General features: G+C 36.3%; 1 protein-coding gene and 1 pseudogene across 1 annotated transcript in view; both read left to right on the top strand.

Moving 5' to 3' along the window:
* GBE1 (1,4-alpha-glucan branching enzyme 1) overlaps window positions 1–27712 on the top strand; it is a 297920-nt gene that overhangs the window by 166752 nt on the left and 103456 nt on the right. The window lies entirely within an intron of this gene.
* LOC114890386 lies at window positions 24150–25825 on the top strand (annotated as a pseudogene).

Genomic DNA, 27712 nt, shown 5'->3' with positions numbered 1-27712 from the left:
CAAGATTAGACCTTTGCCTGTGTAGCCTTTCAAAATTCTCTGTCTGCTGAAAGCATCACTAAAACTCAGGGGCAGTTATAGTTAACATTTTCTCCCAGTGCTTTAGGAAACAAAACAGCATAATAGCCAACTTTTCTAAGACTTAAGCTCTATTCTCAGCACTGTGTAAAGGATGGCAAATGAGACCAACTAGCTGTTCAGTGGGTTCATCTGATCTTTGTGAGGGATGATGGTCATGATGACTATAGTGATAATCTGTATTAAGGATCATTCAATTTGGAGGCATTAGGTGCCTACCTACCTTATTGAACTTTCTTCTCTGACAACCTGAAATAAAATATCTCCTTCAGTCTTCTGCCATTTCCTATCTCCTGTCCCTACCTATTTTTTTTCCATTGCACTTATCACCATGTTACATTTGAAAAAGATACTTATTTTTTAAATTTTAGTCATATATTTGTTGTTTATGTATTAAATGTGGAAGTAAAGTTAATATTTATTTTTTCTTATAGAAAATATTTTAAGTAAAGCAGTCTGTGTTTCTCTTTCTCTCTGTCTCATAAACTTTTCACCATCAAATTTGTTTGCCATGAAAGTGACACTGCAAAGTGTTGATTTGGTGTGTTTACCTGTTCTTTAGAACTGAATTCAGTGAAGAAAGCTATCAAAGATACTTCCAGTCAAAATGATGATGATAATAATAAATACTACATATAGTTAAGATATAAAAGATCTGACAGAATATAAAATAAGTGGTTTTAGAATTACATGACCTTTACCTCTCTGATCTTACCAAGCGGTTTAACACTTAAATCTTGGTTTCATGGATGAAGAGCTCATAATGTACCACAGGGCAGTTATTAAAACTATATAAAATAACATCATTGAAAATGCATGACAAGCTAAATATAGAATATTATGAAGAGTTTGGAGTTGTACTTTCAGATTTTTACTAAAGATGAAAGCAGGGCTTAACTCACAAACCAGGCAGGTAACTGAGGGAAGCAGGCCAGGTTGTGGTCTTGGCAACCCAGAGCAAACAGGTCTTGTTAGAAGGGGCTCCCACTCACAAGTTCCTGCTGGTTGTTACCATGTGAAGCCACATCTTCCAGTTCTTTGAGAGAAGTCAGAAGTCCACATTTTGTATGAAATATCCCCATTTTTAAATGTCTGCAATTAATTTAAATTTTTGAAATTATTGTTCAGACCAAAGGAACACATATTTGGGATTGATATAATCTCTGGGCCTCTAGGGCTATCTCTGGACCCTGAGATGTACCTCGGGTTAAGAGAGTATCAGATTCTATGAAACTTTCAAAATTACGTAGTAAATTAGGTACTGAGTCAGATATGATAATAGGACAATGATACTTTTATAGTTTAAACACAACATTGTAATTCAACTTTCTTTGGATTATAAATGGGAATTTTATAAACCTAAACTGGTAGTATGACACTGTCTCAGCAGAATTATGTTAACATCTCCTTTATTTTAAGTAGCAGATGAATCAACAAAATAAATGCCTTTTAAGATCAGGCTCAATAAATCAAAATTCACGTTTAGTGAAGAAATCTACAGAGTTAAAATTCAGTAACCTTTATTTATTGTAATGCCTTGCATCTAAGTTGTAAGTAATTTCTATAAATGTAGTTACTGACTTTTGGGGGCATGATAGAGAATGGGTAGAGGCCTGGGCTTTAGGTAGCAGCCTGGGCTCAAATACTAGTTCCACCGCTTAGCGTGTAACCACAACCAGATTAGTTAATCTTTCTAAATTTAGTTTCCCCATCTGTAAAATAAGATTCTAATTGTATCTCCCTCCTGTGATTGTGAAGATTTAGTGACACACTTATCCTGGTGCCTGGCTTGTAGTCATGATAATCGCCATTGTTACCAACATTGCCATATCATTGTCACAGTCTTCTTGTGGGTAGATTAACCAGCCAACATATTCCTCTGAAAGATACTTAGAGGCTTGAAGACAAGCAATAACAATACTTTCCGTGAGCCAAATATGCGCCATAATTGCTGTGGATCTTTATTTGTTGTGGTCTCACACTCTTTTTTAAAAGCACATTCAACTGTTTTCTTGGTAGAAGCCCCAAATTAGGAACGTTTGTGGAAATGACCTAGCGTGATCAACATCTAACAGTATTGAGAAATCACAGGCAAGAGAAATGGTAGAGAGAGAAAGCCCATCAAGGCCAGAAACCAGAACTGAAAGCACAGCGATGTGAGGCCCCTCAGGTGCAGCAGCAAACAGTTCCCCACTCTGTCACTCTGGGCATCATTAGACTGCACTATAGTATAATAATTGATCATGATGAATGTGAGTCATTAAAAAAGCTTTAAGTCATGTTCAAAAATGTCTTTTTAGGCACTAGGAAAAAGTAAAATGTTATTTCAAAGTATTTTCGTTAAAAATGTTAAATTTTTAAATGCTATTTTAACGATTAAGTTAAAGTTATCTGTCAACTATATTTTAATGAGGATTACTGTGAAGATTTTATTTATGTGGAGTACTTTGTTCCCCTCCAATGCAGAATAAGCAAAGCATCCCTCTACTTGTTATTATTTTTAAAATTTTCAGGTGCAGAAGGCATTTTATTGAACAGTTATTGTATTAACTACCCTGATTCTTTTGCCTTTTAAATCCAGGGCCATCTGATATATTTCTTAGGATAATATCTGATGGTACTTTGTTGTGAGAGGGAAACAGAATTTTAGTCTCAGGACGTAGGTTTTAAATCAAATTGTTCAGTCTTTCCCAATAATGGAGTTAGGGGACAAATGTTTCAGTATAATGGCTAAGCTGTTTGCTATAACAGTACCTAGATTAGCTCAGGCAGGAAGGGCCCACTTAGTTCTTACCATCTCCTGTCTCTTCTTTCTATTTCACGTGGCCATTGATGTTGTGACAATGATTATGAGTAAGGAGCTCACACCTTTATGTTTGTTGTTTGGAGCCCAGGCTGGACTAGCATGTCCTCCTGATATTTTCCTTCCGACAAAGTGTTATTGTTAAGCGTTGCCTTATAATCTGGCACGGGCTTTGCTTGACTTGCGGTTTTTCCTCCTTGTTTCTGCCATGGGCTCATCGACCAGCTTGTGTGGTTATATCTGAAAGGCTATTAGAAATTGCCCATCTCTTTATCTTTTCCCAGCACTTTCCAGAAGTGAGGTATCTAAGATCTCCTGTAAAAGAAGAGAATTCGGGGAGTTTAGTGATAAAATAAAGGGATGAACACTGTCAGGTCATAGAAGTGGTGAGAGAGGCACTCAGTACTGCTGTCCCTGCTGACCACCTGGTACAGGAGACTGCTGCGCTGCCAGGCTGCTGGCTGGTGGGGTCAGAAGAAAAACGGGAAATTATATGTGAGGTGTGCACAAAATAAGTGTGTAAACTAGGAACCTAATAGTCCTGCTGAGAAGCATATAGAACAACACTGTCCAAAAGAAATATAATGCAAGCCACATACATAATTTAAAATATTCTAGTACTCACATCCATCTCTAAAATGATGATTAAAACGGAGCTTACCGGGCTTCCCTGGTGGCGGAGTGGTTGAGAGTCCGCCTGCCAATGCAGGGGACACGGGTTCGTGCCCCGGTCCGGGAATATCCCACATGCCGCGGAGCGGCTGGGCCCGTGAGCCATGGCCGCTGAGCCTGTGCATCCAGAGCCTGTGCTCCGCAACAGGAGAGGCCACAACAGTGAGAGGCCCGCGTACCGAAAAAAAAAAAATACGTGAAGTTCTTAGAACAGTTCCTGGCACATAGTAAGAATTAGTTATTATTTCTTATAACTTCCATGGTTTGTTCCACAACTTCTTTGTTGATCTCAAATTTATGTATTATACAAACTCTGAACATACATCCATCTAACCATTACAGTTCCTCTTTATATTACTACCAAATTATTTCTCAAATCCAGATTCTCTTTCCTACCTCTGCCCTGCGTTAAACGCTCTTATTTGATTATCTACCTCCACTGTCTGCTCTCTTACATGTTAATATGTATTTTACTATACTGGTTTTTGGATTGCATTATTATTTAGTTTACTTTTCTCCTCTACACCAGGCAAAAATACAAGCTTCAGCAAAGCAAAGGCAGTGTTGTCTTGTTTCTGCCTTTATCCCTCAAGACTAGAACAGTGCTCGACTTACTTAAACACAAATTTGTTGAATGGATAAAGAAATGAATGAATACATTTATGATTTCTAAGGCTCCCAAATTTAGAATATAGGTCTTATACATCTTGTAAACCTATTGTTTAGCACAGTATTTCAGAGCCTACCAGAGAGTAAACTGTCAAATATTTGTTCAACTGAGTAAAAAATGAAACTCGTTATCTCTACGGAGTCTTACTTATTGAATATTTTAGGTCCTTTTATTCCCAGATATAGCAAATGGTATTTCAGTTAATTCATGAAGTAACAGTGGCATCCAGATCTGTCACAGCAGTTTGTTCCATGTAACTATTATAGAAAATGATCCACCAGGGAGGAAAGTTCAGGAGGATATCCATGTGTGTCACATGAAGAGTGTTCAGTGCTCAAATAAATTTGGAAAACCCTGAATTAAATCAAGTTCAACACATTTCTTTATAGTTGAAATTCTTGGAATCTTTAATTAGCTATTGTGTATTTTGAATCTCCAAGTAAGTGCTGCACAATGATACTTCATTTCTCAAATGTCTTTGACCTTGAGGCCCTTCAGTGCACTTAGAAGAGATTTTTTAAGAAATCCTAACATCAACGTTTTGAAGGACCTGCCTCTGGTCTCATCCTAACTTTCTCTTCCTCTCATTCATTAATCTCTAACCATTCTGGTCCTTTTCTTGCTTTGGAGCCTCTATGCACGCTTTTCCCTCTGCTGGAGTATTGCCTTTGTATGGCCAGCTCCTATTTATTTTCCAGTCCACATTGTAAAAGTCCCTTCTTAACTTCAGCAGTCTAAAATCAATCCCCTGGAATGCTTGCTCATGGCTTCCTCTCTTCATTCTCCACTTATTTATCATAATCTGTAGATAAGATTTGCAATTATATTTGTATTTTGCATTTTAAAATAGTGATAACGTATTTTTCTTTTGATCTCATCTTTAGGAGATATTTTGTTGAGTGTGTGTATGTAAATTCCATATTATAAACACTGTTAATGGTGGTTTTACATTTTTGTAAAGAATATCCTATTTGAAATTTGTTCCTTGTAAGAAGCTAAAAATTTTCACTAAACCCTTAAATACTAAAGGTATAGTGACATTAACTTGTGGTAGTTAGTGGATGGAACTAGGGTGGGTTTGCTTTGGCATCCAAGCTATGGGCTGTTCCTTACAGAGTAGTGCTTGTCACCATTTTAATTCTTTATTTTATTGAAATCTTTCATTTTCATCTCTTCTTGATCACTCTCAAGCTCCCATCAACATATAGTACCATTTACTTGTAGTTTACATTTTAGAGAAATGAAGCTTTTTTTACCATTTTCTCAAGCAGTAAGTAATAGCACAACCTGCTTCAGGATTTACACTAACTTAAACAAAATACTATTATCAGTCTTCCCCCATCAGTCCATCAAAGATTCATCTGGCTGCCTTTGTTATTCTCCTAGTTCTTCTCTTTGTCCTCTCTCTGTCTCTCTCTCTTCTCTTTCCCTGTCTCTCTCTCTCTTTCTCTTTCTCTGTCTGTCTGTCTCATAGATCTCAGCTGTACATTTGGCAATTTAAATTTTGTGATATTTAAAAGGAGATACCCAACAATAAAAAAATCATGGATTTTACTTTTTTATTCATGCTTATCAATTCTGCAAAGAGCTAAGGGAAAATTGTCTCTATGTTCTTTTTAAACGTCTTACTATATAGACTCCACTTGCCACAAGCAGACAAGGTGTAAAATATTAAAATAGAGGCAGTGCAAAAGTAAGAACTTCACTCAGAACCAAATACTCTGAGGAGATGCTATCCTCAGTGTCTAGATTAGATAGTCATCTGTGAATTGATGAAGACCTAAGAATTTCTCCCATCAAGGCAGGAGTGAAGCATTCCGGTTTTTCTTTGTGATCTTTTTTCCTCCCCTCCCCACCCCTCCTCTTCCCTTCTCCTCCCTCCACCCACTTTTTTTTTTTAATACAAGGGAGAGCAAGGTTCTGAGGCTGGGGAGGATTCGGGTCTGTATCAGGTGAGGGCACAGCTTTGGTTTTCTCTCCTCTTTGTCTTCATTATGGCTTATTTCCCTGCTCTACTGATAATTTCAGCATGTAGAAAAAACTGGCTGCAGCTAAAAATTTGTCTTAAGAAATGTAAACCTTTGAGACCATTTGAACATAAACCCAGGCAATTCATAGAAGCTGGGAACAAGCCAGAGGGAAGCTTGGTCCTTTTATACACTCTTTCTGCAGGATTTATTAACATCCTGCAGAAAGTAGAATTCTGATTCTTGTGTTGTGCGTGTTTATAAATTATATTACTGTGTAGATATTAACTAGTTTATATCAATATGCACTAGATTTGAGTTTTCTTATCATTTATATACATGTTTATATACGTATGTGTACAGACACATCTAAAGTTCAAAGTTTTATACAGATTAATCATAGATTATTTAATGTTTTTGTTTCTTGCTGTTAACTATAGTTTATAACCTCAACACAACTAAAATTGATAGAAAATGGGGCAAGAATATCGATTTCTATGCTGTGCAGGTAAATTAGTTTTAAAGCAAAGGAAGTTTTGCTTTAAAAATAGAAATGAAGTACTTTTTCTATATTAGAAATGTCTGTAAAATGTCTTTAGGAAATATATACATGTACTATGTATATGTGTATATTTATACTGCATATGTATATACAATGAACTTCTGAGTGTCTCTGCTTTTTAAAATGAATGATAGGGACAGGGGGCTTTATGGACACATGTTAATGATAAAGTAATCTGCTGCTTAGAATCATGTATTAAAAATAAGTCTGGGGGCTTCCCTGGTGGCGCAGTCGTTGAGAGTCCGCCTGCCGATGCAGGGGACGCGGGTTCGTGCCCCAGTCCGGGAAGATCCCACATGCCACGGAGCGGCTGGGCCCGTGAGCCATGGCCGCTGAGCCTGCGTGTCCAGAGCCTGTGCTCCGCAATGGGAGAGGCCACAACAGTGAGAGGCCCGCGTACTGCAAAAAAAAAAAAAAAAAAAAATCTGGCACACACAGGTGCTGAATTAGCTAATTAATTTAATTAATTAATTAACTAAACAAAATTTCATTGAGCACTTATTATGTACCCAATATTCCTGAATCCTGGAAATGAAGCAGTAAAAAACCAGGTAAGACCCCAGTTCTCTGAGCCCTGTTTATGGGAAAGGCAGACAATACAAAATAAAGTTCCAGATAGTAGCAAGTATCATGAAGAAAAATAAAGTCACCTAAAAGTGTTCAGTGTTATGCTGACTGCAGCTGTTTTTCAATGTGATCAAGATAACCATTTCTGAAGAGGTAATATTTAAACAGATTTGAATGAAGTAAGGTGCAATATAAAATCCTGGTGTTGAGCGAACAGTGAGGAGAAAGCAGTTGTGAAGTCTCTGTGGGGGAACGGGCTTAGTGTTTTCAAGAGAAGGCAAGAAGATGCAGAATGGTAAGTGAGGGATAATTTTAGGAAAGTCCAGAGAGTTTGGCAGTTGTCAGATCATGTAAAGCCTTGTAGGTTTCTGTTCGGAGTTTGGATTTTCTTCTATTTTACTCAATTTATTCTGTGTTTGATGAGAAGCTGTTAAAGGGTGTGGATCAGGGGAATGGTGTAACAATACTGAAGATAAGTCCACTATATTATAATAAGCTAGGAGGAAGAGGGATGTGGGTAGGTGTGGAATTGGTGGGCAGCGTTAAGGGTCATCTGCACTGCAGCAGTCCAGTGAGAAATTGTAGTGTTTTGGGTAGGAGTGGTACCATCAGGAGCTTTAAGAACTGATTAGATTAAAATGGAATACATTTTGAAGGGAGAGCTGATAAAACTTGATGAGTGATTAGTTGTATATGAGGGTAAGAACAATTATTTCTAAGTTTGTGTCCAGTAGGTAAATGGGCCTCTGAAAATGGCACCTCTATACCTTTTGAGCATGAGGTATAGCATAGCCACTTATAGAGCTGCAGGAAACTGGGAGAAGTATTGGGGGGGGAAATTAAAAGGTCATTGTTGGACAACTTAAATTTGAAATGTCCATTTGACATATAAATGGAGATCTTGAGTAGCCAGTCAAATATCTGAACCTGCAATTCAGTGGAAAGGATAGGACTGGCAAATTGAAATCAGAAGTCATCTGTTTATAGAAGGTATTTCAAGCTATGAGATTGAATTAGATTACTTGAAAAGTGAGGATGAGGAGAGATATGGTCTGACTGCTGATCTCGGAGTTACTCTCACATGAAGAGGTCAGGAAGAAGGATCTGTAGGTGAAATAGAAGGACAGGGAGGGAGGGCTCAACCATGTCAGCTGCATCTGTTGGGCTTAAGTTAGATGAAGATTGAGAATTAGACATTGATTTGGCCTGATGGTCATTTATTTGGACTAAAAAGGGTTTTGTTGGAATGGTTGGGCTGAAATTCTCTTTTTGATGGGTTAAAAATGAATGCGAAGAGAGAAAGTGAAGGCAGCATGTGTAACGATAACTTTTATGAGGGGATATTCTTTAAAGGGGAGTAGAAAAGTGAGTTGGTAGCTAAAATAGAGAGTTGTAAGTCAGAAAGTTTCTTTTAAAGTAGGAGGTGTTTCAGCTGATAGGGTTGAACCAATAGAGAAGGGAAAATTGCTGAGTCAGTAGAGAATGGATAACTGTAGATACAAATCTTTGAGAAGGGAAGAGAAGATGGGATTTAGGGTACAAATGGAGGGTTGGTCTTGGAAAAGTTCAGGGACAATTTATCTGATATAATAAGGAGACAGATATATGAGTTTTAAGCAGAGAGGGTGGTAGATTTGATTGGGTGTTGATGATGTTCTGTAAATGCTTCTATTTTTTCATTTATTTTTAAAGTCAAGGCAGTCAACTGAAGGTGAAAAGTTAAGAGAGAGGTGTTGGAAATTCCAGATGAGAGGAGGTGTAGAACTGTCATCTGAGAGAGTGGGAGAGTTGTTTCATCGATAAGGAAATATGATGGGATTCCTGAGTGATTTTGTGGGCCCACCTGCCTGTGGACCAAGCAGAAAGCTGGATTTGACTAAGTTCTGCTAGGACTACGAGACTTCCCTTAAATTCCACTGGAAGCTGTTTTAAAGGCTGGAGAAGGGCAATCAATAAATGCTTGAATGACAATTTTTCTACCTCCATTTTCCTTGAATTTTCATATAGTTAACATTTCCAGAAAGTTGACAACAACAAAAATAGTCAGTTTAAAGAATCACAGTTTTCCAGGTCAAATCTGTTAAATAGTAACTAGTCACAGCAGGAGGTATAATTAATTATAAGCTAAGTAAGCTTGCGTGACAATTGATTCAAATATACTCAACTCATCACCAAATATATTCTTCATAGTATTGCTGGAGTAAGCTTTCTCAAATGTAAATTTTGTGTGTGACTGACAAGTGTAAATCATTTGGTGGTAAACTATAGCCTATGACAGTTGTTTTCTAAACAGATGAATGCTAATGGCTCTGGTGACAATGGAGATCCAATGTCTATTGTAGAGTTACTCACACTTAAGGCTGCCTCCTCCTTATAGACTATGTCATAGATTGATAACTTTCTTGATCATGTGAGATAGAAATATGAGAACAAAGGACATAAAACAGGGTTTCACAAGTCAGTTATGCCATCTCAAATATGGTCCCAAATATTTCTCAGAGATTATCCTTACTGTTCCTAGTCCACTGACTGAAGGTGGGTTCCCTGATTGCCTGAAAGGCCTTGAGCACAAAAAATGCCATTGTGCACTAGCTAGTTAGAATTGCAATTGGCAGTAGGCAGCACAAGGGTACTATCCAGTTTTCAGCTATCTCAGGGAATGTCTAGTGGTTGTAAAAATATATACATGTGCACTTGCTTTTGGGATGGTGGGTGGGGTAGTCACAACAGTCACAACATACAAGCCTTACTCCTTGTATGTTTTCCCCAGCGCTGAAACTATGGGTCCATGAATACATTCAGTTACAACTTTTTGATATACAAAAGGATCCAATTCTAAATTTTAAGAAACATACATATTAAAACAGATGGCATTATTTTTAAAAAGTACTTGAAACAGGGATGTGGCTGCACTTCTCCTTCATTGTATACCCTTAGCCAATTTCTGGGAGAAAGCACACAGACTTAAAGAACAATAGGCAATAGTCACAGTGGGTTAATCCTTTCTCTGCCTTGAGACACCAGGGTAGGGGGTTTCCCAGCTGCCTCTAGCAATCCCATGTGTGCTATCCACTCAGCACTGAGGCATCTTCACTGAAGCTCTGTGGGAACAAGAATCATATTTTCAAAGTAATTGGTCTTAAGGATAACTTCCAAGTTCTTGGCAAACTAGGAGCTCAAGTATCTGATCACTTTCTACTTCTCTAAATTCTACAATGTAGAGTTTCTCACGCATACCAAGTCTCTGTGTCTTTACCCATGCCATTCTTTCTCCTTTGGAATGCCTTCCCTCCTCTACTTTGCTTTATACACTATCTTATATTTCAAGACCAAATATCTATCTCCTCTTGTAGGAAACCTTCATAAAAACTCTACCATCACCATCCTTGTCCCTGCTGCTTTAAATGTCTTCTTGCCTGTCTCATTCCAATAGACTTAAGCTGGACTTCCCCTTCTTACTTAAATACTGCATTTAAATAGGTCTAATAATGTATGTATGTGTATATATGTGTGTGTATGTATATATATATATATTACATTGAAAAAATACCCCATGTTAGTCTTTCCTACTAGACAACATGTCATTTCAGTGACCTGCCTTTTGATTTTACTTCAACAGCATGTGTTTGCTCTCTAATTAATGCTTATTATCTATTAGAATTGTACCTAAAACAAAAATGTTTATCCTGAGAGAGTATTCTGTACATTTCATGAGATATTTTCATGCAGAATGTTCTGCCATTTCCTTTGGCTTTTGATGTTAAAAATTATTTCTATTTCAAAAATATTTTTAACTTCCCATGCTGCCACATAGTAAAGCCTTTTTAATTGATATGTTTTATATCATTCAGTTTTAATTTTATTTGTGCCCTAAGTAATTTGTTAAAGCAGTATTTTTAGTAAGAAATCATGATCTATTTTCTGATATACCAACTGACACAAAATCCAGTTCTTCCTAAGTATGGAGATACTTCATTTTATAAATTTGCATATATCTTAATGGTGAGGACATTTTAATATTATGCTGTTTTACTTATTATGAAAAGGTTTTACTCTGAGACTTCTGAAAAAAAGCAAAAAGAAAAACTTTAAGTAGAAAATGATGTTTTGTTTCCTCATATTAAAATGCATTTAAAAATGTCAAAATAAGCATGCGAAGCCAAAATTAAATCTCTTGGTCATATTTTTGAGAAGTGATGACTTTTTCTATTTTAATTAACTCCCTAAAGAATTTTTAAATGTGGATGTCTCTAACCTAGAGGATAATTTGCAAACAGTTATATATATAATTATTAGCTTTATAATTTTTCTCCATTCCTCACAAAGTCACAATTTTATCAAATACTTATCTTACCCACCCCCCATGAAATGTGTTGTGTTAAATAACTTATAAGTTCCAATCTGCCATCCCATTATCTATCATATATCTATCATGGCATATAATTAACTGCTATGATTATTTTGATTTATAAATAATTTTATATAAATATAAAAAATACAGAAATATGCACTTAAGTACAGAAATAAGCAATCTGTCAATTTTATTTAATTAGCATAATAACATACATTTAATGTATGTCAGATATAGGTTTCTCTTTATTCTGATTTCAGTATGGGCAAATATAGAAGAGCATAAAACCACTGTGGTCTTTGTAAATTTATATGGAAAAATGATAGACTTAAAATATGAATGTATGTATAGATATATTTGCACAATAAACGAGTCAAATTCATATAGTTATGGATAATGTGAAGGATATATTTTCTATAGAATCAATTTTATAGGTCTAGTTCAGCCATGCTGCTGAACATCTGCATAATATGGTTATTTCTGCTTCTTTTTATAGGGCAGAGACCAATGTGTAAATTATGATTATTAATGATTTTACTACTTGTGATCTCTTTTGAAAACTAAATGGATGAAAATTATATTTTCCTTGCAATTTATGACAAAATGATAAATAAAATTATTTTCTGTATATTCTCATTATTTTGACATAATTTAAAGGGTAATCTTTTCAAAAGTATCTCATATACAAGTTCAGAGATGTCCAAGAGTACACTAGTTAAGGTGTTTCTAGGTGTGTAGCAGTTTTTCAGCCCCCCAAAGTGCCTGATGAGTCCATTTATTTAAAGGTAAAAATCATTAATAGAACACCAGTATCTCTGGGTCTAGTCATAGCTTTTCAACTAACTATAGAAGTCAGTAGTTCTACTTTCTCAAGGACAGTTGTAAAGTGTAGTGTTGCCTAAACTCATCCCTAAGCTCTTTATAGAAAAGAAAGTTCAGTGTAGGATATGCATCATCAATGAAGTTTCTGACCTGGGGAAGAGAAGTGAAGCAAAAATGCCCAGGTGAACTGGTGTGGGAATAAACAAGTACTGATTGAGAATGTCAAAGGCAAAAGAAACTTCTCACTGCTCTTCAAAGTTGATTCTTCCTTGTTATTGTGATGGTTAATTTTTTGTGTCAGCTTGACTGGGCTAAGGGATGCCAAATAGCTGGTAAACATTTATTTCTGGGTAAGTCTGTGGATGTGTTTCTGGAAGAGATTTAGCATTTGATTCAGTGACTCTATAAAGAGACCACCCTCACCAATGTGGCCAGGCCCCATCCAGTTTGTTGACCCCGATGGAACAAAAAGGTGAAGGACTGGTGAATTTCCTCTTTCTCTCTCTCCCTTCTTGAGCTGGGAAGTTCATCTTTTTCTGTCTTTGAACATTGGAGCTTCTGGTTCTTGGTCCTTCCAACTCTGAGACTTATACCAGTGGCACCCTGGTTCTTAGGCCTTAGGCCTCCTACTGGGAGTTACATCATCGGCTAACCTTGAACTGAATTATATCCCCGGCTTTCCTGATTCTCCAGCAGGCAGAAAGCTAGATTGTGGGACTTCTCTGCCTCTATAACTGTTTGAACTGATCTCTATAAGAAGTCGCCTCATATATGTATACATCCTGTTGGCTCTGTTTCGTTGGAGAACCCTGACTAATACAGTCATGTCTAAAAATTACCATGGTAAATGAGCCTCGTCAATGGTATCAGTTGGAATCATGAAGTTGGAAGGGTCTTAGTAGTCCATCCTCTCTCTAAGAGTAGGGATCACTTCTATGCACTATTTTTCTTGGTGTATAATTTTCTGCAGTCCTTTTGGAAAACAGTTTGTCAGCATTTATGTTAAAAAATGCTATAGCATGATCATTGAGTTATTTCACTTAAGGTACTTTATTCTAAGGCTATAAGCCTACTGTGTATTAAAAAGAAAATACTATGTGCTTAAAGATATTTATTGCAAGTTATTGACTAGAAACCAGCAAAAATATCCTTCAGGAATGACAGGTAAATTAAGACATTCTCAAATGAAAGATAACGAAGAGAATTTGTGGCCAGCAGACCTATCCTCAAAGAATAGCTAAGGGAGGGCTTCCCTGGTGGCGCAGTGGTTGAGAGTCCGCCTGCCGATGCAGGGGACACGGGTTCGTGCCCTGGTCCGGGAAGATCCCACATGCCACGGTGCGGCTGGGCCCGTGAGCCATGGCCGCTGAGCCTGTGCGTCCAGAGCCTGTGCTCCGCAACGGGAGAGGCCACAACAGTGAGAGGCCCGCGTACCGCAAAACAAAACAAAACAAAACAAAACAAAAAAAACCCTACATCTAATAATGTACTTAATGGCCAGAAACTAAATGCTTTCCCCCTAAGTTTGAGAACAAGGCAAATGTGTGTGCTCTCACCATTCCTATTTAACATAGTGTTGAAAGTTCTAGCTAATGAAATAAAGCAAAAGAAGGGAAAGAAAAGACATAAGACTGGAATAGAAGAAATAAAATTGTCCCTATTTATGGATAATATGATGATCTATGTAGAAAATTCCAAGGAATCCAAACAATCAAAAAACAAGGTCTAAGAAGTAAGTTTAGCAAGATTGCAAGATGCAAGAAACATACAAAAATCAATTATATTTCTATGTACTAGCAATGAACATGGGACCATAAAATTTTTTTAAAAAATATGTCATTTTTAATTGTGCCCCCTTCTTCCCTCCCTCCCTTCCTCCCTTCTTCTCTTCCTCTCTCCCTTCTTCCCTCCCTTTTTTCTCTCTCAAAAGAAATATTTATTTATAAATATAATAAAATTTAAACAGGACTGTATGCTGAAAACTATAAAACACCAGTGAAAGAGGTGAGAAAACCTAAATAAATGAAGATGCATACTGTGCTCACAGATTAGAAGACTCAACATAGTGAAGATGTCATTTCTCCCAAATAAAAAGCAATTTAAGACAATTCCTATTAAAATTCCAGCAAGTTTTTTTTTAAGACATAGAGAAGATTGTTCTAAAATTATATGGAAAGGCAAAGCAATTGTTTTAAATAGCTAAAGCAATCTTGTAAAAGAGAAAGTGGTAGGAATCAGATTTCCTGAGTTTAAGACATTATATAGCTGCATTAATCAAGACTATGTTGTATCAGTGGAGGGATAGATACAAATTGATGTAACAGAATAGAGAACCTAGAAATAGGCCTACACAAATATGCCCAACTAATTTTTGAAAGTAGAAAAACATTTCAAAGGAGGAAGGATTTCCTTTTCAATTCATGATGTTGGAGCAGTTGGACATCCATGGGCTAAAAATTAACCTCAAACTAAATTTTATACCTTATATAAAATTTAAAATAGATCATGAACTAACATATAAAATATAAAACTGGAAAACTTTTAGAAAAAATTTCAGAATGTAGGAGTAGTCAAAGAGTTCTTAAACTCAACACCAAAAGCACAATCAATACAAGGAAAAATTTACAAATTGAACTTTATTAAAATTATGATATAAAGCCTCTGTTAAGATGATGAAAAGAAAAGCTACAGACTGGAGGAAGATGTTTGCAAACCACATAGCCAACAAAGGTCTCAAGTTTAGAATACAGTTGATCCTTGAACAACGCTGGTGTTAATCTGCATTTGACTTATAGTTTGCCCTCTGTATCTAAGGTTCCTTGGTATCTGCAGATTCAACCAAACACAGAACGTGTAGTACTGTGGTATTTATTATTGAAAAATACCTGTGTTCAAATTCAACTGTATATAAAGATGTCTCAAAACTCCACATTAAAAAAAAGGAAAAAAAGAAACACAAAACAAAAACCCGGTTAGAAAATGGTCAGAAGACATGAACAGTGTATATAGATGCCTAATAAACAGATGAAAGAAAATATATTCAACATTGTTAGTTAAGGAAATGCAAACTAAAACTACAAGGAATTATTACCACCCATCTGTTGAAATGGGTTTAGCCATTTCATTTATTTTAATAAAATGCAGTGACTATACTGAATGCTGGTGAGGATTCAGGGAGACTGGATCATTCCTGGTGGGAATGTAAAATTTTACAGTCTGTGAATGTAAAGTGTTTCACTCTGTGAAACACTGAGGTAGTTGTAAAACTACCATACAACCCAACAGTCACACTCTGGGTATTTATCCCCCCAAATTAAAACTTTTTCTCCCCACACACAAAGACATCTGCATGAATGTTCGTAGCAGCTTTATTCATAACTAATACCTTGAACCAAGCCAGGTATGTTTCAATAGATGAATGGTTAAACAAATTGTGGTACACCCATACCATGGAATACTACTTAGCAATAAAAAGTAACAATATTGATCCACAAAACAACTCGGATTAATTTTCAGAGGATTATGCTGACAGGAAAAAGCCTGTCTGAAAAGAGGACATACATATGATTCAACTACTTTTATGTATTATTCTTGTAGTGACAAAATAAAGAAACAGAAAAATTAGTGGTAACTAGGGGTTAAGGATAGTGGTGGGAAGGCAGGAGGCAAGTGGATGTGATTATAAAAGGGAATCAGGAGAGCCGCCTGTGATGTCATTGTGTATCTTAACTGTATCAATGCCAGTACATTGGCTGGGATATTGTTCCATAGCTTTTCAAATGTTACCATTTGAGTAAACAGGTAAAGTCTACACAGGATCTGCCTGTATTATTTCATGTAACTGCTTGGTAATCTACATTTATCTCAAAATCAGAAGTTTTAATTAAGATTTTTTAAAATACTCTTTATATCAGAAACAAAGTGGCTTGAAGAAATCATATGAAAATGTTAATAGTCATTTAACTATTACCGCTCATGGGCATTTGAAAGTAAGCTTCATTTTCAAAAGCATATTGACATAGGTAATAACTTTTCAAATAGATTTTTTTAAGTTTAGATTTAGTCAAATCAGGACATCTGCTGCTCATGCAGTCTTAGAACATCAATGCCAATTAAAATCACTGTGACTCAGAGCTGATACTCAACTTTAGAGTTCAGAATTCCCCCTCGCCCCAGTTTAGATTGAGCTATAGGGGCCGCACTCACGATAAACTCATATTAACAACAACAAAAAAAACCTGATCTAATAATGTTAGATGGAGTATATGCCTTAAAAGTTAATTGGAATCCTTGTGTTCAGTAAAGAAGTCACCTTTGTTTTGTACCAAATAGTTTTTGAATTCCAATAAGTAATTTTAAGGATTTTTAAATGAGCATAGAGTTAACACTATAAACATTACATGGTCTGAGACAATATGTAATCTTGGTAAAGTAAATGTCTTATGGACCATTCCTGCCTGACTGGTGTTACTACCCCTGTAATAAGTGGAAAGCTTGGGTTTAACAACTAGTGTTTCTTTCTTCCCATTAGTGCTGGATTAGTACTGATGAATGCATTTTATTAAGCTCTGTAATAATGTTTGTTTTTTACTAAGCCCAATGCAGATCAATGTTTTTTTCTTGAGATTTTTCTCAGGTTTCTTCAGTACATCCTGTTTTTGACAATTCAAACTTGTCACCTTGATTGTACTCCCTAACTCGTCATCAAAGAAGCATTTATAAACTATGTGTTAGTTACATTTATTTCTGCTATTAGCTAATGTTACTTGTATGTTGGTATTTATTTTTCTCTTTTTATCAATCTGGGCTCTCTCTCATTGTAGACAGTTCTCTTACTAGAAAATTCATAGACTCAAGTGTTTGAAGTGACCTCAGTAACATAGTTTAATCTTTAATCTTTGCTTCAACATCCCTGATTCTGCTTGCCCTTAGATATCTTCAGTAGTGTGAAACCCATCTCATGAGGTAGCCCGTTCCATATTTGGACAGGCTTCCCCATTAGAAAATTCTTTGTTACATTAAGTTAAAAATCTATCAATTTGTAACCCATGGACACTCAGAAGACAGATCCAATCACTTTTCTACAGTGTGCCTTTGAGTATTATAACCTGGAGCTCTTTCTATTTCCAGAGTGTGTATTTCCATTTTCTCCCCAATTATTTTTCCTATTGCATTACGTGGTTTTGAAGTCTTACTTATTAGCAAACATGAATTTGTCTATATTCCTCTTATATTTGGAATTCTGGATGTAATATAACGATGGGTTCTGACTATATCATACATTTTAGTCAGAAATTTCTTAGCCATTGCCCAGTATAGACATGCATTGTATCTTTGTTATTTTCTATTTATTTTATACCTCAAAAGTACAATTGTGTCAAAAGACTTCTAGCGTACTAAGGTTTGGTTCTATTCTGTCTTTTAGACTTGTAAATAATGTGTATATAAGGTAATGGGGAAAAAAATCACTCAGTGATATATTTTTTTCCTTTTTTTGTTTGTTTTACCTCATTTACTCTCCCTCGAGTGTATTGTGAAGATTACTATTTTTTAAGCCTCAATATATGTCTAGTCAAAAATCTTACAATCTATCGTTTAAATTTAAATTGGATTCCGAAAGTCACTAGATTAAATCTCCTGCTATACTTAGTGAATGAAAATATATGGTAAAGGAGGGAAAGCAGACCATTTTTATGTTTCTAACAGGCTAAATTGGGAACTTGTCAGTGCTCACAATCCAGTTCTTCAGAAGTCTAAAACTGAATTTGAAAGCACCCTGGTCACCTCTGACCCACTGTGGAACACAGTGGTCACAATTGAAGAGGAAGGTGGTGCTTTTCTTTTCGAGAAGAGTCACCTGCAATCACAGGTGTTATCAACAAGCCTTGGAGCTTCAAAGAGCTATTGTATTTTCCTTCAGCCAGCCATTGTGATGACAGCGCTTCAGAGGTTACTGGGCCACTTTTAAACTTTTGTATCTTAAAAGTCACAGTAGAAATATATAGGCCACCCCGATTAATCGAAATTATATTTTCTCTCTTGCTGTAATATGATCATAAACCTTCAAAGAGGCCTTTCCTTATGAAGTGTTTATGAGTTACGAGAAACAAGTGTAGGCCTTTTATCTGTAAACGTGACAAATATTCACAAAAATGCAATTGTCTTCAACTAGATATTCCCCTTTCGTCTTTAAGAGACACACTTTTCATAAAATCAACTATTGCCAAAGACTAACAAGTATCTGTGAAACAAAGGAGCTTTGAAATTATTCTTTGATTAGCTTGCTATATCAAAGGTCAAGGAATTGCATCCTTGAGTGGTGGTGGAGAGCTGTGGAAGGATCATGAACAGGCTTGCTCTTGCTGGCTTAGTACTGCTGTTGCTGCAGTGAAGAGAAGGCCATTTTGAACCAGTGGGTCAGACATATAACATGGGGTGTCATAATAGTTGGAAAAAATCAGCAAATTATGATAAGAAGGATTTATACTTCAGAGCAATACTCATTTTTGTGTATAGCCATTATTTTTCTGGACCTTTCTACTTGTTTATGTGCCTCTTTCATTCTCTGCTCACATTTACATCTATATTAAATTTTTATACCCTTTTTTCTCTTTTTTTCTTCATTTACTCCTCATGTAGCTGGCTGTGAATGAATCTGAATCACATATTTATGTTAGTGACAAGTCAGAATGCCAAATTTGAGCTATTTGTGGCTCTGTTGTGAGCAATTTACATATTTACAGTCTCCAACATCTGCTTTAAAATATTCTAATATTATAATTCTTTCCAAAGTCGGTTTGACCATTAGCAATCAACAATAGCAACAATGAAATACATTGTGATGGTAAATGATAAATTAAAACAAACCACCTGTGTGCAAGAGGGCTCTAGAAAAAGGCAAGTTAAGATGTCTAGGGAAGTGGCGCATTGCTGCAAGCTCCATGAACTTCCTGTGATACATCCAAAATTTTATAAACTTCGCTAATATACCAATAATACGGGTGATAACAAGAGAAAGCAAAAAACAAAAACAAAACAAAAGAGGAGGGAACAAAAATTAGAAAATAATTTGGGAGGCAGGGAAACATATGGGCTATAATCATCCGTACATTTGCTGTGTCTGTGGATAAAATCTGACTTTAAAGTTTTTTTTGGCTTTGAGAGATGTTTTGGATGGGGGGAAAGTCAGACGGATCTGTACCAGTGTCCCAATCCTTCACTTATCTGTTCAGGTGATTTTGGAAGAATCATGTAAAATCTCTTGTTTCAGTTTCCTCATCTGTAATTAGAGGGTGATAACCCTTAGTGTAAGTGTAAAGAAAAAATTAAACATGACTATATGGATAAAGCATTTGACCCATTATCTATTCTCAGTAAAGGATAGTTTCCTGTTCTTTCTTTATCTCCCCAGAATGCAAACTGCCAGCAGCCAAAGGGGAGAGGGAATCATCCTCAGGAGTTAGCAGATACATCATGACTCTGACAGTTATCGCGTGTTGCACATTGGGCGTCATTGAGTATTGTAGTTGGAACTGTTCACAATGACAGTTCTACATGCCAATGAAAAAGCAAATGTCTCAAACCTATTCAGTGGCCTTCAGTGCAGGTTGAAAAAGGTATTGAAAATGTAGTTTGGGAGGGATTTTCTGAAAGGGAGAAGATGGTATAGCCCAAATAAGCAGCTTTTTCCTAAATGCCTGATTTAATCAAAGAGTAACATGTAGAATTTATATTTCTTAAATAAAAATCTCGCTCAAGAACAGTTTTCAGCAGAAGCACAGTGGATTTAACTAGATAGTGTCTCTCCTTACTTTCCTTTCATACGGTGCAAAGGTTTTTTTTTGTTTTGTTTTGTTTGTTTTTAATGTGGTATATCCCATAATCTTTGTATAATAGAGGAATAGACCATAGTGTTTAGGTTGCAGATTCCCTCTTACTGTAAAAAAATAGTTTGGCATGGGAGAGTTTACCACTGATCCAGAAAACCATTGGTGGTTGTATAAGTAGTGACCTGCTGATATTCAGCAGGTATCCAAATTAGTGATTTTCAGCAACAAAAACTGATTTTGGAAAAAGTAGTAGACTTAGTTCCAAGGGACTTGAGGGGCTAACATAAAACTAATCATAGATGAACATGACTATAACATTCCTTGCTTAAGACATAGTTTCTTATATATGATCCCTGGGTGTCCAGAGAAAGCCTCTCAGAGGTCATATTTGATTAAAATCTGCTTGACATTTGAGCTTGGGTTCAACTCGGGCAGAGAATTCCAGGCAGAGATACGAAGTCCATATGGTTAAGATGAGCTTGATTGTGCTTGAGGAACAGAAAGAAGGCCACTGTAGCTGGCACTTAGTGGAAGGGAGGAAGTCACAGTATTAGACTGGTGCTTGATTGTATCAGACCTTGTAGCCAGGACTATAGAGTGGATTTTATCCCAGGTGAGATGGGACTTATTTAATAGGGCCAGGTCACTCTGACTGGGCAGGATTTTGACCTGAAAGTGGGTCATTAATCTCAACCCGACGGCACGCTGTACATATGCAAAATGCCTGGGCATTGATAACTATATATATAAAACTCTGGGCGGGTGACTTTGACAATTCATCCTATGTCTTTATATATGAAAAAGAATTCTGAAACCATGGAAATTTAAGATAATTTTGGGACCTTTTAAAAAAGTTAATTTTGGGGCTTCCCTGGTGGCGCAGTGGTTGAGAATCTGCCTGCCAATGCAGGGGACACGGGTTCGAGCCCTGGTCTGGGAGGATCCCACATGCCGCGAAGCAACTAGGCCCGTGAGCCACAACTATTGAGCCTGCGCATCTGGAGCCTGTGCTCCGCAACAAGAGAGGCCGCGATAGTGAGAGGCCCACGCACTGCAATGAAGAGTGGCCCCCGCTTGCCACAACTAGAGAAAGCCCTTACACAGAAACAAAGACCCAACACAGCAAAAATAAATTAATTAATAAACTCCTACCCCCAACATCTTCTTTAAAAAAAAAACCTCCCCCAAATAAACCTCCAGGCCCATGTGTTTAAAAAAAGAAAAAGTTAATTTTGTAAGCATAGGCTAAATTCTCCTCAAAATTTTCACCAGATATCTGATATTCTGAGGAGCCTAAGCTTTTATTCCCCAGGACCTGCATCCATTGCAGATGTGAAGTTTCTTCTAATCTATTGTTTTATCTTTTACAAATTTGTCAGTTTGCCTTTTACTTCAGAATATATTTGTGTTTATTTTACTACAGTTAGCTCTTTAAGTTGCTGTCAAGAGGCAGATGTGCATAGTAGCAAGCTACTTTGATTCTGCAATAAGAAACCTGAGTTCAAATTCTGACTTCAGCACTGGCCAGCTGTGTGGCCCCGTGAAAGTTACATATGGACACTGGTAAAATGTGAGGGTTTTTTTAGGGTTTTTTTGTGGTACGCAGGCCTCTCACTGTTGTGGCCTCTCCCGTTGTGGAGCACAGGCTCCGGACGCGCAGGCTCAGCAGCCATGGCTCATGGGCCCAGCCGCTCCATGGCATGTGGGATCCTCCCGGACCGGGGTACGAACCCGTGTCCCTTGCATTGACAGGTGGACTCTCAACCACTGCTCCACCAGGGAAGCCCAAAATGTGAGTTTTAATTGCAGGGGTTAGCAAACTATGGCCTGCGAGCCAAATCTGGCTGCTATCTGTTTTTGTTAATAAAGTTTTATTGAACTACAGTCATGCTTACTCCTTTACATATTGTCTGTGATCTCTTACAACCTACAACAGCAGAGCTGAATCATTGAGACATAGACTGTGCGTGGCCCACAGAGTGTAAAATGTTTATACTTGGCCCTTTACAAAAAAAGTTCGCCAATCCCTGTCGTAGTGCACACTTCTGAGGGTTATTGTGGGAATTCCATGGAATAATTCACGCAAAGCTCTTTGTACAAGGTCCAGCATTTAATAAGCATTCAATATATATTTATAATTACTAGAATTTTTAGAAATTCATTTTGTTTACTTCACAGTAATCAGGTCAAATTGACTCTTGTGAAGATGCACCACTGTTTATGTGTATTTCTGTATATCCTTGGGGATAAAATTGCCTAAGTTTGAGAAGTCTGTTTTTTGAGTAGTCATATTTTGGTGATGCTTGCCCATTTCTGCATTAATAACAGTCCTGGTTATTGGAGGTTCTGTTTTGCCCACTAATCTGTCCTTGATATGAATATTATAAATTATACATATGTAAAAGTTCTTGGCTATATTACAGCAATATGGGTAGATTGTTAAATTAATCATTGCAGAACCCTTTGAAAATCTAGGCAGCAATGTGCAAATGCAAAATTTATAACTGGAGCAAACAAAAAGAAGCTGATGATTCCTTAAGGATACTGATGTTTTTGTGGTTTCTTTCTTTTATTGTCGTCACCAGAGATTTATCTAACATTTGGGGAAATTTTCAATATTTAATCATAAGCATTTTTATTCCAATGTAGGCTATATGTGGAGGCCAATCTGAATTTGTTCTAACTAGAGGCTGGATATATATATATATTTTAATTGGGGTATATGTTCAGATGAATGCCCATGTGTGTTAAAACTTAAACAAATTCATGCATTAATAAGGAAATATGATTAGTGAAGAGTTTAATGATTTTACTTTTCATAGTGGTAAACATGTTGTAAAAGGCCCCTAAACAAAGATTGTAAACTGTGGGGAAAAAGGAAGAGGATAATCTTATTTGAGCATCCCAAGTAAATAATTTCTTATTTAGTTTTCTTCGTAAAAATATCTTCCTAAATGCCTACATCATACTAATTACATAGCCACTTTTGTAGGTATCTGAAGTACCTACAAAAGTATATTTAAGTTACATTTATGCCAGTGTAGTCAAGAGTTTTGTTCTTAATTTCCATTTCCTATTACAATGACTCTGAAAACACAGTTTCCTAAGTAATGTATACTAGGTTTTTTGGGTTTTTTTAACTACTTCAGAGTTAATGTTGGATTTTATTTGAGTTTCTTAGCTTTCTATGTACCTTATTAATTCAGTTCAGGTCAATTTGTTTAAAATTAATTTTAAAAAGGTATAGGACATGATTCCTACCACATAGACATTTATTGTTGTGTTGGGAAGACTGGTTACATGAACCAGTTTATCTCCTATTTTCTTTTACACTAATTAAGGAATTGTCAGGAAGATTCTGCGAAGCTTATGCTGAGACTTGAGTAATAGGTAGAGTTTGGATAGGAGAGGAATGGGTAATAGTTCTTATGTTTGTTTTTTTTTCGGGGGGGAGGCTGAATCGTTGTGTTTTTGAGTATGTGTGTTTATTTTCCCCTATCATCTAGAATTCTATTATTGCCTAAAACACATTATTTGATGTAATAAACCTTTAGGTCTGGATTATGTTAGCATATAGTGGAATGATTCAAATTATTTACTCTGTATCCTGAAGCTCAGAAAATTTTTGATCTTGAATTAATCTTTCACTTTAATAAAAGGTTTATTAAATCCTAAGAAGGAGAACAAATAATCTAATAACTTCTTGTCAAAGCTTATCACTCAGATTCAGAGAGGTTATGTGCTTATACTGATTTTTACAACATCAGATGAAATAGTTTTCTTGACTCCTAACTCAGTGCTATTTGTGTGTGTGTGTGTTACAAATGCTTCCTTGATGTTCATTAAGTGAAGTCTGACAATTTTCTCGTAAATTGCATCAAACCAAGGCACTTGCTTTCTTTATTTTTTCAAAATTAGTAAATATATTTATTTATTTAATGATTTCAAGCAACAGCTAGTTTTTTGATAGGCTTTCACTTTTGCCTTATCAATGACAATTTAAAAGGAAGAGAGGCTGACAAGAGAGAAAAGGAAGAGAGAAAAAGAGGTTAGAAAAGAAAAAGGAAGGGAAAGAGAAGAAGAGATCATATGGAGAGCTAGTTTAGGAATTAAGGAGCCACACAGAGCAAGGGAAAAAAGGAATGGCTTCTTAAGACTGATAGAAAGAGCAAAGTCTCAGCTGAAGGGGGCAATAGTTGGGACAGGATTCAAGAAAAGCGTGAGCCTTAATTGGGAAAGAGACTATAGCATGAAGTGGGAACTTTCCAGAGATGTATCTTGCTAGAAAGAAAATTATCCCAAAGGTATTCTCTTCAAAGAGAAAAATTCTGGCTAATTACTGTGCCTGAGTTCGGGCTGCGGCCACTTCTCCACTCCCACCCCACTGCCACCCTCAGAGGTGCTGGATCTGCAGGTCTGTGGCTAGCGGTGGGCACAGGTCTCTGTTCTGCAGGATGGGGTTTATTAAAGTTATCAAGAATAAGGCCTACTTCAAGAGATACCAAGTGAAATTTGGAAGAAGACGAGAGGTTAAAGCTGATGACTGTGCTCAGAAATGCATGGTAATCCAGGGTAAAAATAAGTACAAGAAACCCAAATATAGGATGATAGTTCATATAACCGAGAGAGATATCACTTGTCAGATTGCTTATTCCATATAGAAGGAGATATGATAGTTTGTGCAGCTTATGTTCATGAACTCTCATGGATACATTGCGGAAAGCACTGATGGTCAACCTGGTGCCTTCACCTGCTGTTTGGATGCAGGGCTTGCCGGAACTACTACTTGAAATACTACCTGAAGGGAGCTGTGAATGGAGGCTTCTCTGTCCCTCACAGTACCAAAAGACTCTGGTTATGATTCAGAAAGCAAGGAATCCATTGCAGAAGTACACTGGAAGCACATCATGGGTCAGAACATTGCAGATTGTCTGTGTTACCTGATTGAAGAAGGTGAAGATGCTTCCAGGAAATAATTCTCTCAATACATAAAGAACAATGTGACTCTAGACACGATGGAGGAGATTATAAGAAAGCTCATGCTGCTGTAGGAGAGAATCCAGTCTATGAGAAGAAGCCCAAGAAAGAAGGTTAAAAGAAGAAGTAGAACCATCTCAGAATGTCAAATGCCCAGAAGAAAGATGGAGTAGCTCAGAAGAAGGCAAGCTTCCTCAGAGCTCAGGAGTGAGCCGCTGGGAGCTGGTAAACCAAACCACAATTTTCTATGAAGGTTTTTCAGATAAAGACAATAATAAACTTATTGACCAAGCTAAATAAATAAACAAACAAATAAATAAAATAGAAAAATTCTGGAGAAATGCGATTCAGACATTTCAGAAGTGAATAGCTGAGTATTATATGAGAGGTTCAACCACACAAAATTATCATATAAAAAATGTTCATCTCTTATTTTTTCGTCCTCTCACCTGTTTATTTGATGGCTAATTTAATAAATAGCTTTCCACAAAATCTGATTGTGTTGACTGTATTAGAATTGATTTTTAAAGGAGGTCACATGTTAAAGATTACACTATAGAACTGATAGTATGTAATACAAAGGTATTCTTGCTATGCCTGTCAGAAATGGATTGACAGCTTTCCTGAATTAAATTTATGGTGATTTCCAGTAAGTTTGAATGATATATTGTCCAATTTATCCTGTAGACCTCCACCTTTAATATCACTTTTTTGAGTAGCCTAGCTTCATATTTTCCACACTAGATTAACAGATCCTTTCTCATTATAGTGTCATACTACTATACTTTTCTTTGTGTTATTAATCACTATTGTAATTAAATGCATTTGTGTTATTATTTGGAAAATGTCTGTCTCTCCCGTTAGTCTCTAAGCTCCATGAAAATGGGTGTTGTATGTTTTCTATTCATGACTATAACCCCAGCACCTAGCATTGAGCCTGGCACAAAGCAGGTACTCAAGAAATATTTGTTGAATGCACCAATAAGTAAACACCACACTACTCCAGAAAAAATAAATGCAGAATTAAAAAATAAGGCTCAAGATGGTGGCCATGGAAGTCGGAATCCTCTAAGGAATGTGTAACAACTCAACTGCTGAATCAACTAGAAAAAAAAACAGGCTCATTTTGTTTTGATATTAGCCAAAACATGCTTATCTCTAAGAATATTTATTTTCAATATAAAAGAATTACAAGTATTATAACACATTGGTCTATTCCAATTTATATTTAATTTACATGTAAACAAATACATTTAAAATCTGTTTATTATCCAATAGATGCTCCCCTTAATCAATCCTTACTATATATCAAACACTGCTAACCACATTATACACATTATCCTATTTAATCCTCTTTCAGGAGTGTGCTGAAATTATCTTCCATTTTACAGTTGAGAAAACTGAGGCTTAGAGAAGTTAAGTACCTTGCCCAAGTTCATACAACTGACATGACCACATGTTGGAGCTATGAGTATGTGGTTTTAAAAAATTATTGTACCAAGGAAATTGCCAAAAACAAAAATTAACTTATACATGGTCATGCTGAATGTAGCACTATCCAATTATACTTAAGGGTTGAGGTTTTGGACTCAAAAGGTTGAGTTCCACCTGTACTTATTAGCTGGGTGACCCTGAACATTTTAACTTTTTAAACTCTCAGATTCTCCAACCATGAAACACACTTGACATTACAGCCTTTTTAAGTGAGACTATGTAATGTGTGAGTTCTAGAAGCCAGTAGACATTCAATGAATTTGAATTTCTTTTTCTTTTCTATATAACAGCTATATTCTCCATTCTGTTCTATTCTAGCCAGCCTGCTAAATGCTAATTCCCTTTGTTTGTAGGAATGTGTACAAATAGACATTAAAGAACTATATCTTATTTAACAAGGTTAGTGCAAATTTGAAAACTGCTGAAGGAGTGATAGTTGAAATTTAAATATGATTAATAGTAGCTTCCCATACAGTTTTCCTCAATTTCCCATCCCCAGAACACACACACACACACAAAGCACACACAGGCATGCACATAACATTTTCTGAAGAACTAGGTGCTTCTTTTTTCCCTTGCCTTATCTCTATCCCTATACAACTGGTATTCCCCAACTCATCTCCTCCCCAGAGTGCTTATCCATTTTTGGTCTCAGAGTACATTGTTGCATTGCAACTTCCTTAGTATTCTAAATATCTGTAACTTTATATAAACTATAATAGTGTTTTTCTTGAATGTTGTCTTAAAATATTAATTATTTAGGGGTGATAGTCAAGGAAAATCCTCTTGTAGTCAATATAGTCTATAAAATCATAACTATTTTGGACTAGAAAAGAAAATTAATTCCCAGATGCTTTATACTTGTTTATCTACAGATCTTTGTTCTCCTTCACTTGTATTTTTCTCATTTATTTTTGATG

The sequence above is a fragment of the Monodon monoceros genome, unplaced genomic scaffold, assembly GCF_005190385.1.
Source record: "Monodon monoceros isolate NGI ecotype Baffin Bay Population unplaced genomic scaffold, NGI_Narwhal_1 Super_Scaffold_11, whole genome shotgun sequence".
In the NCBI taxonomy this organism is placed as follows: domain Eukaryota; kingdom Metazoa; phylum Chordata; class Mammalia; order Artiodactyla; family Monodontidae; genus Monodon; species Monodon monoceros.
The sequence above is the reverse complement of the archived record's forward strand: the minus strand, read 5'-3'. Positions and strand labels throughout refer to the sequence as shown.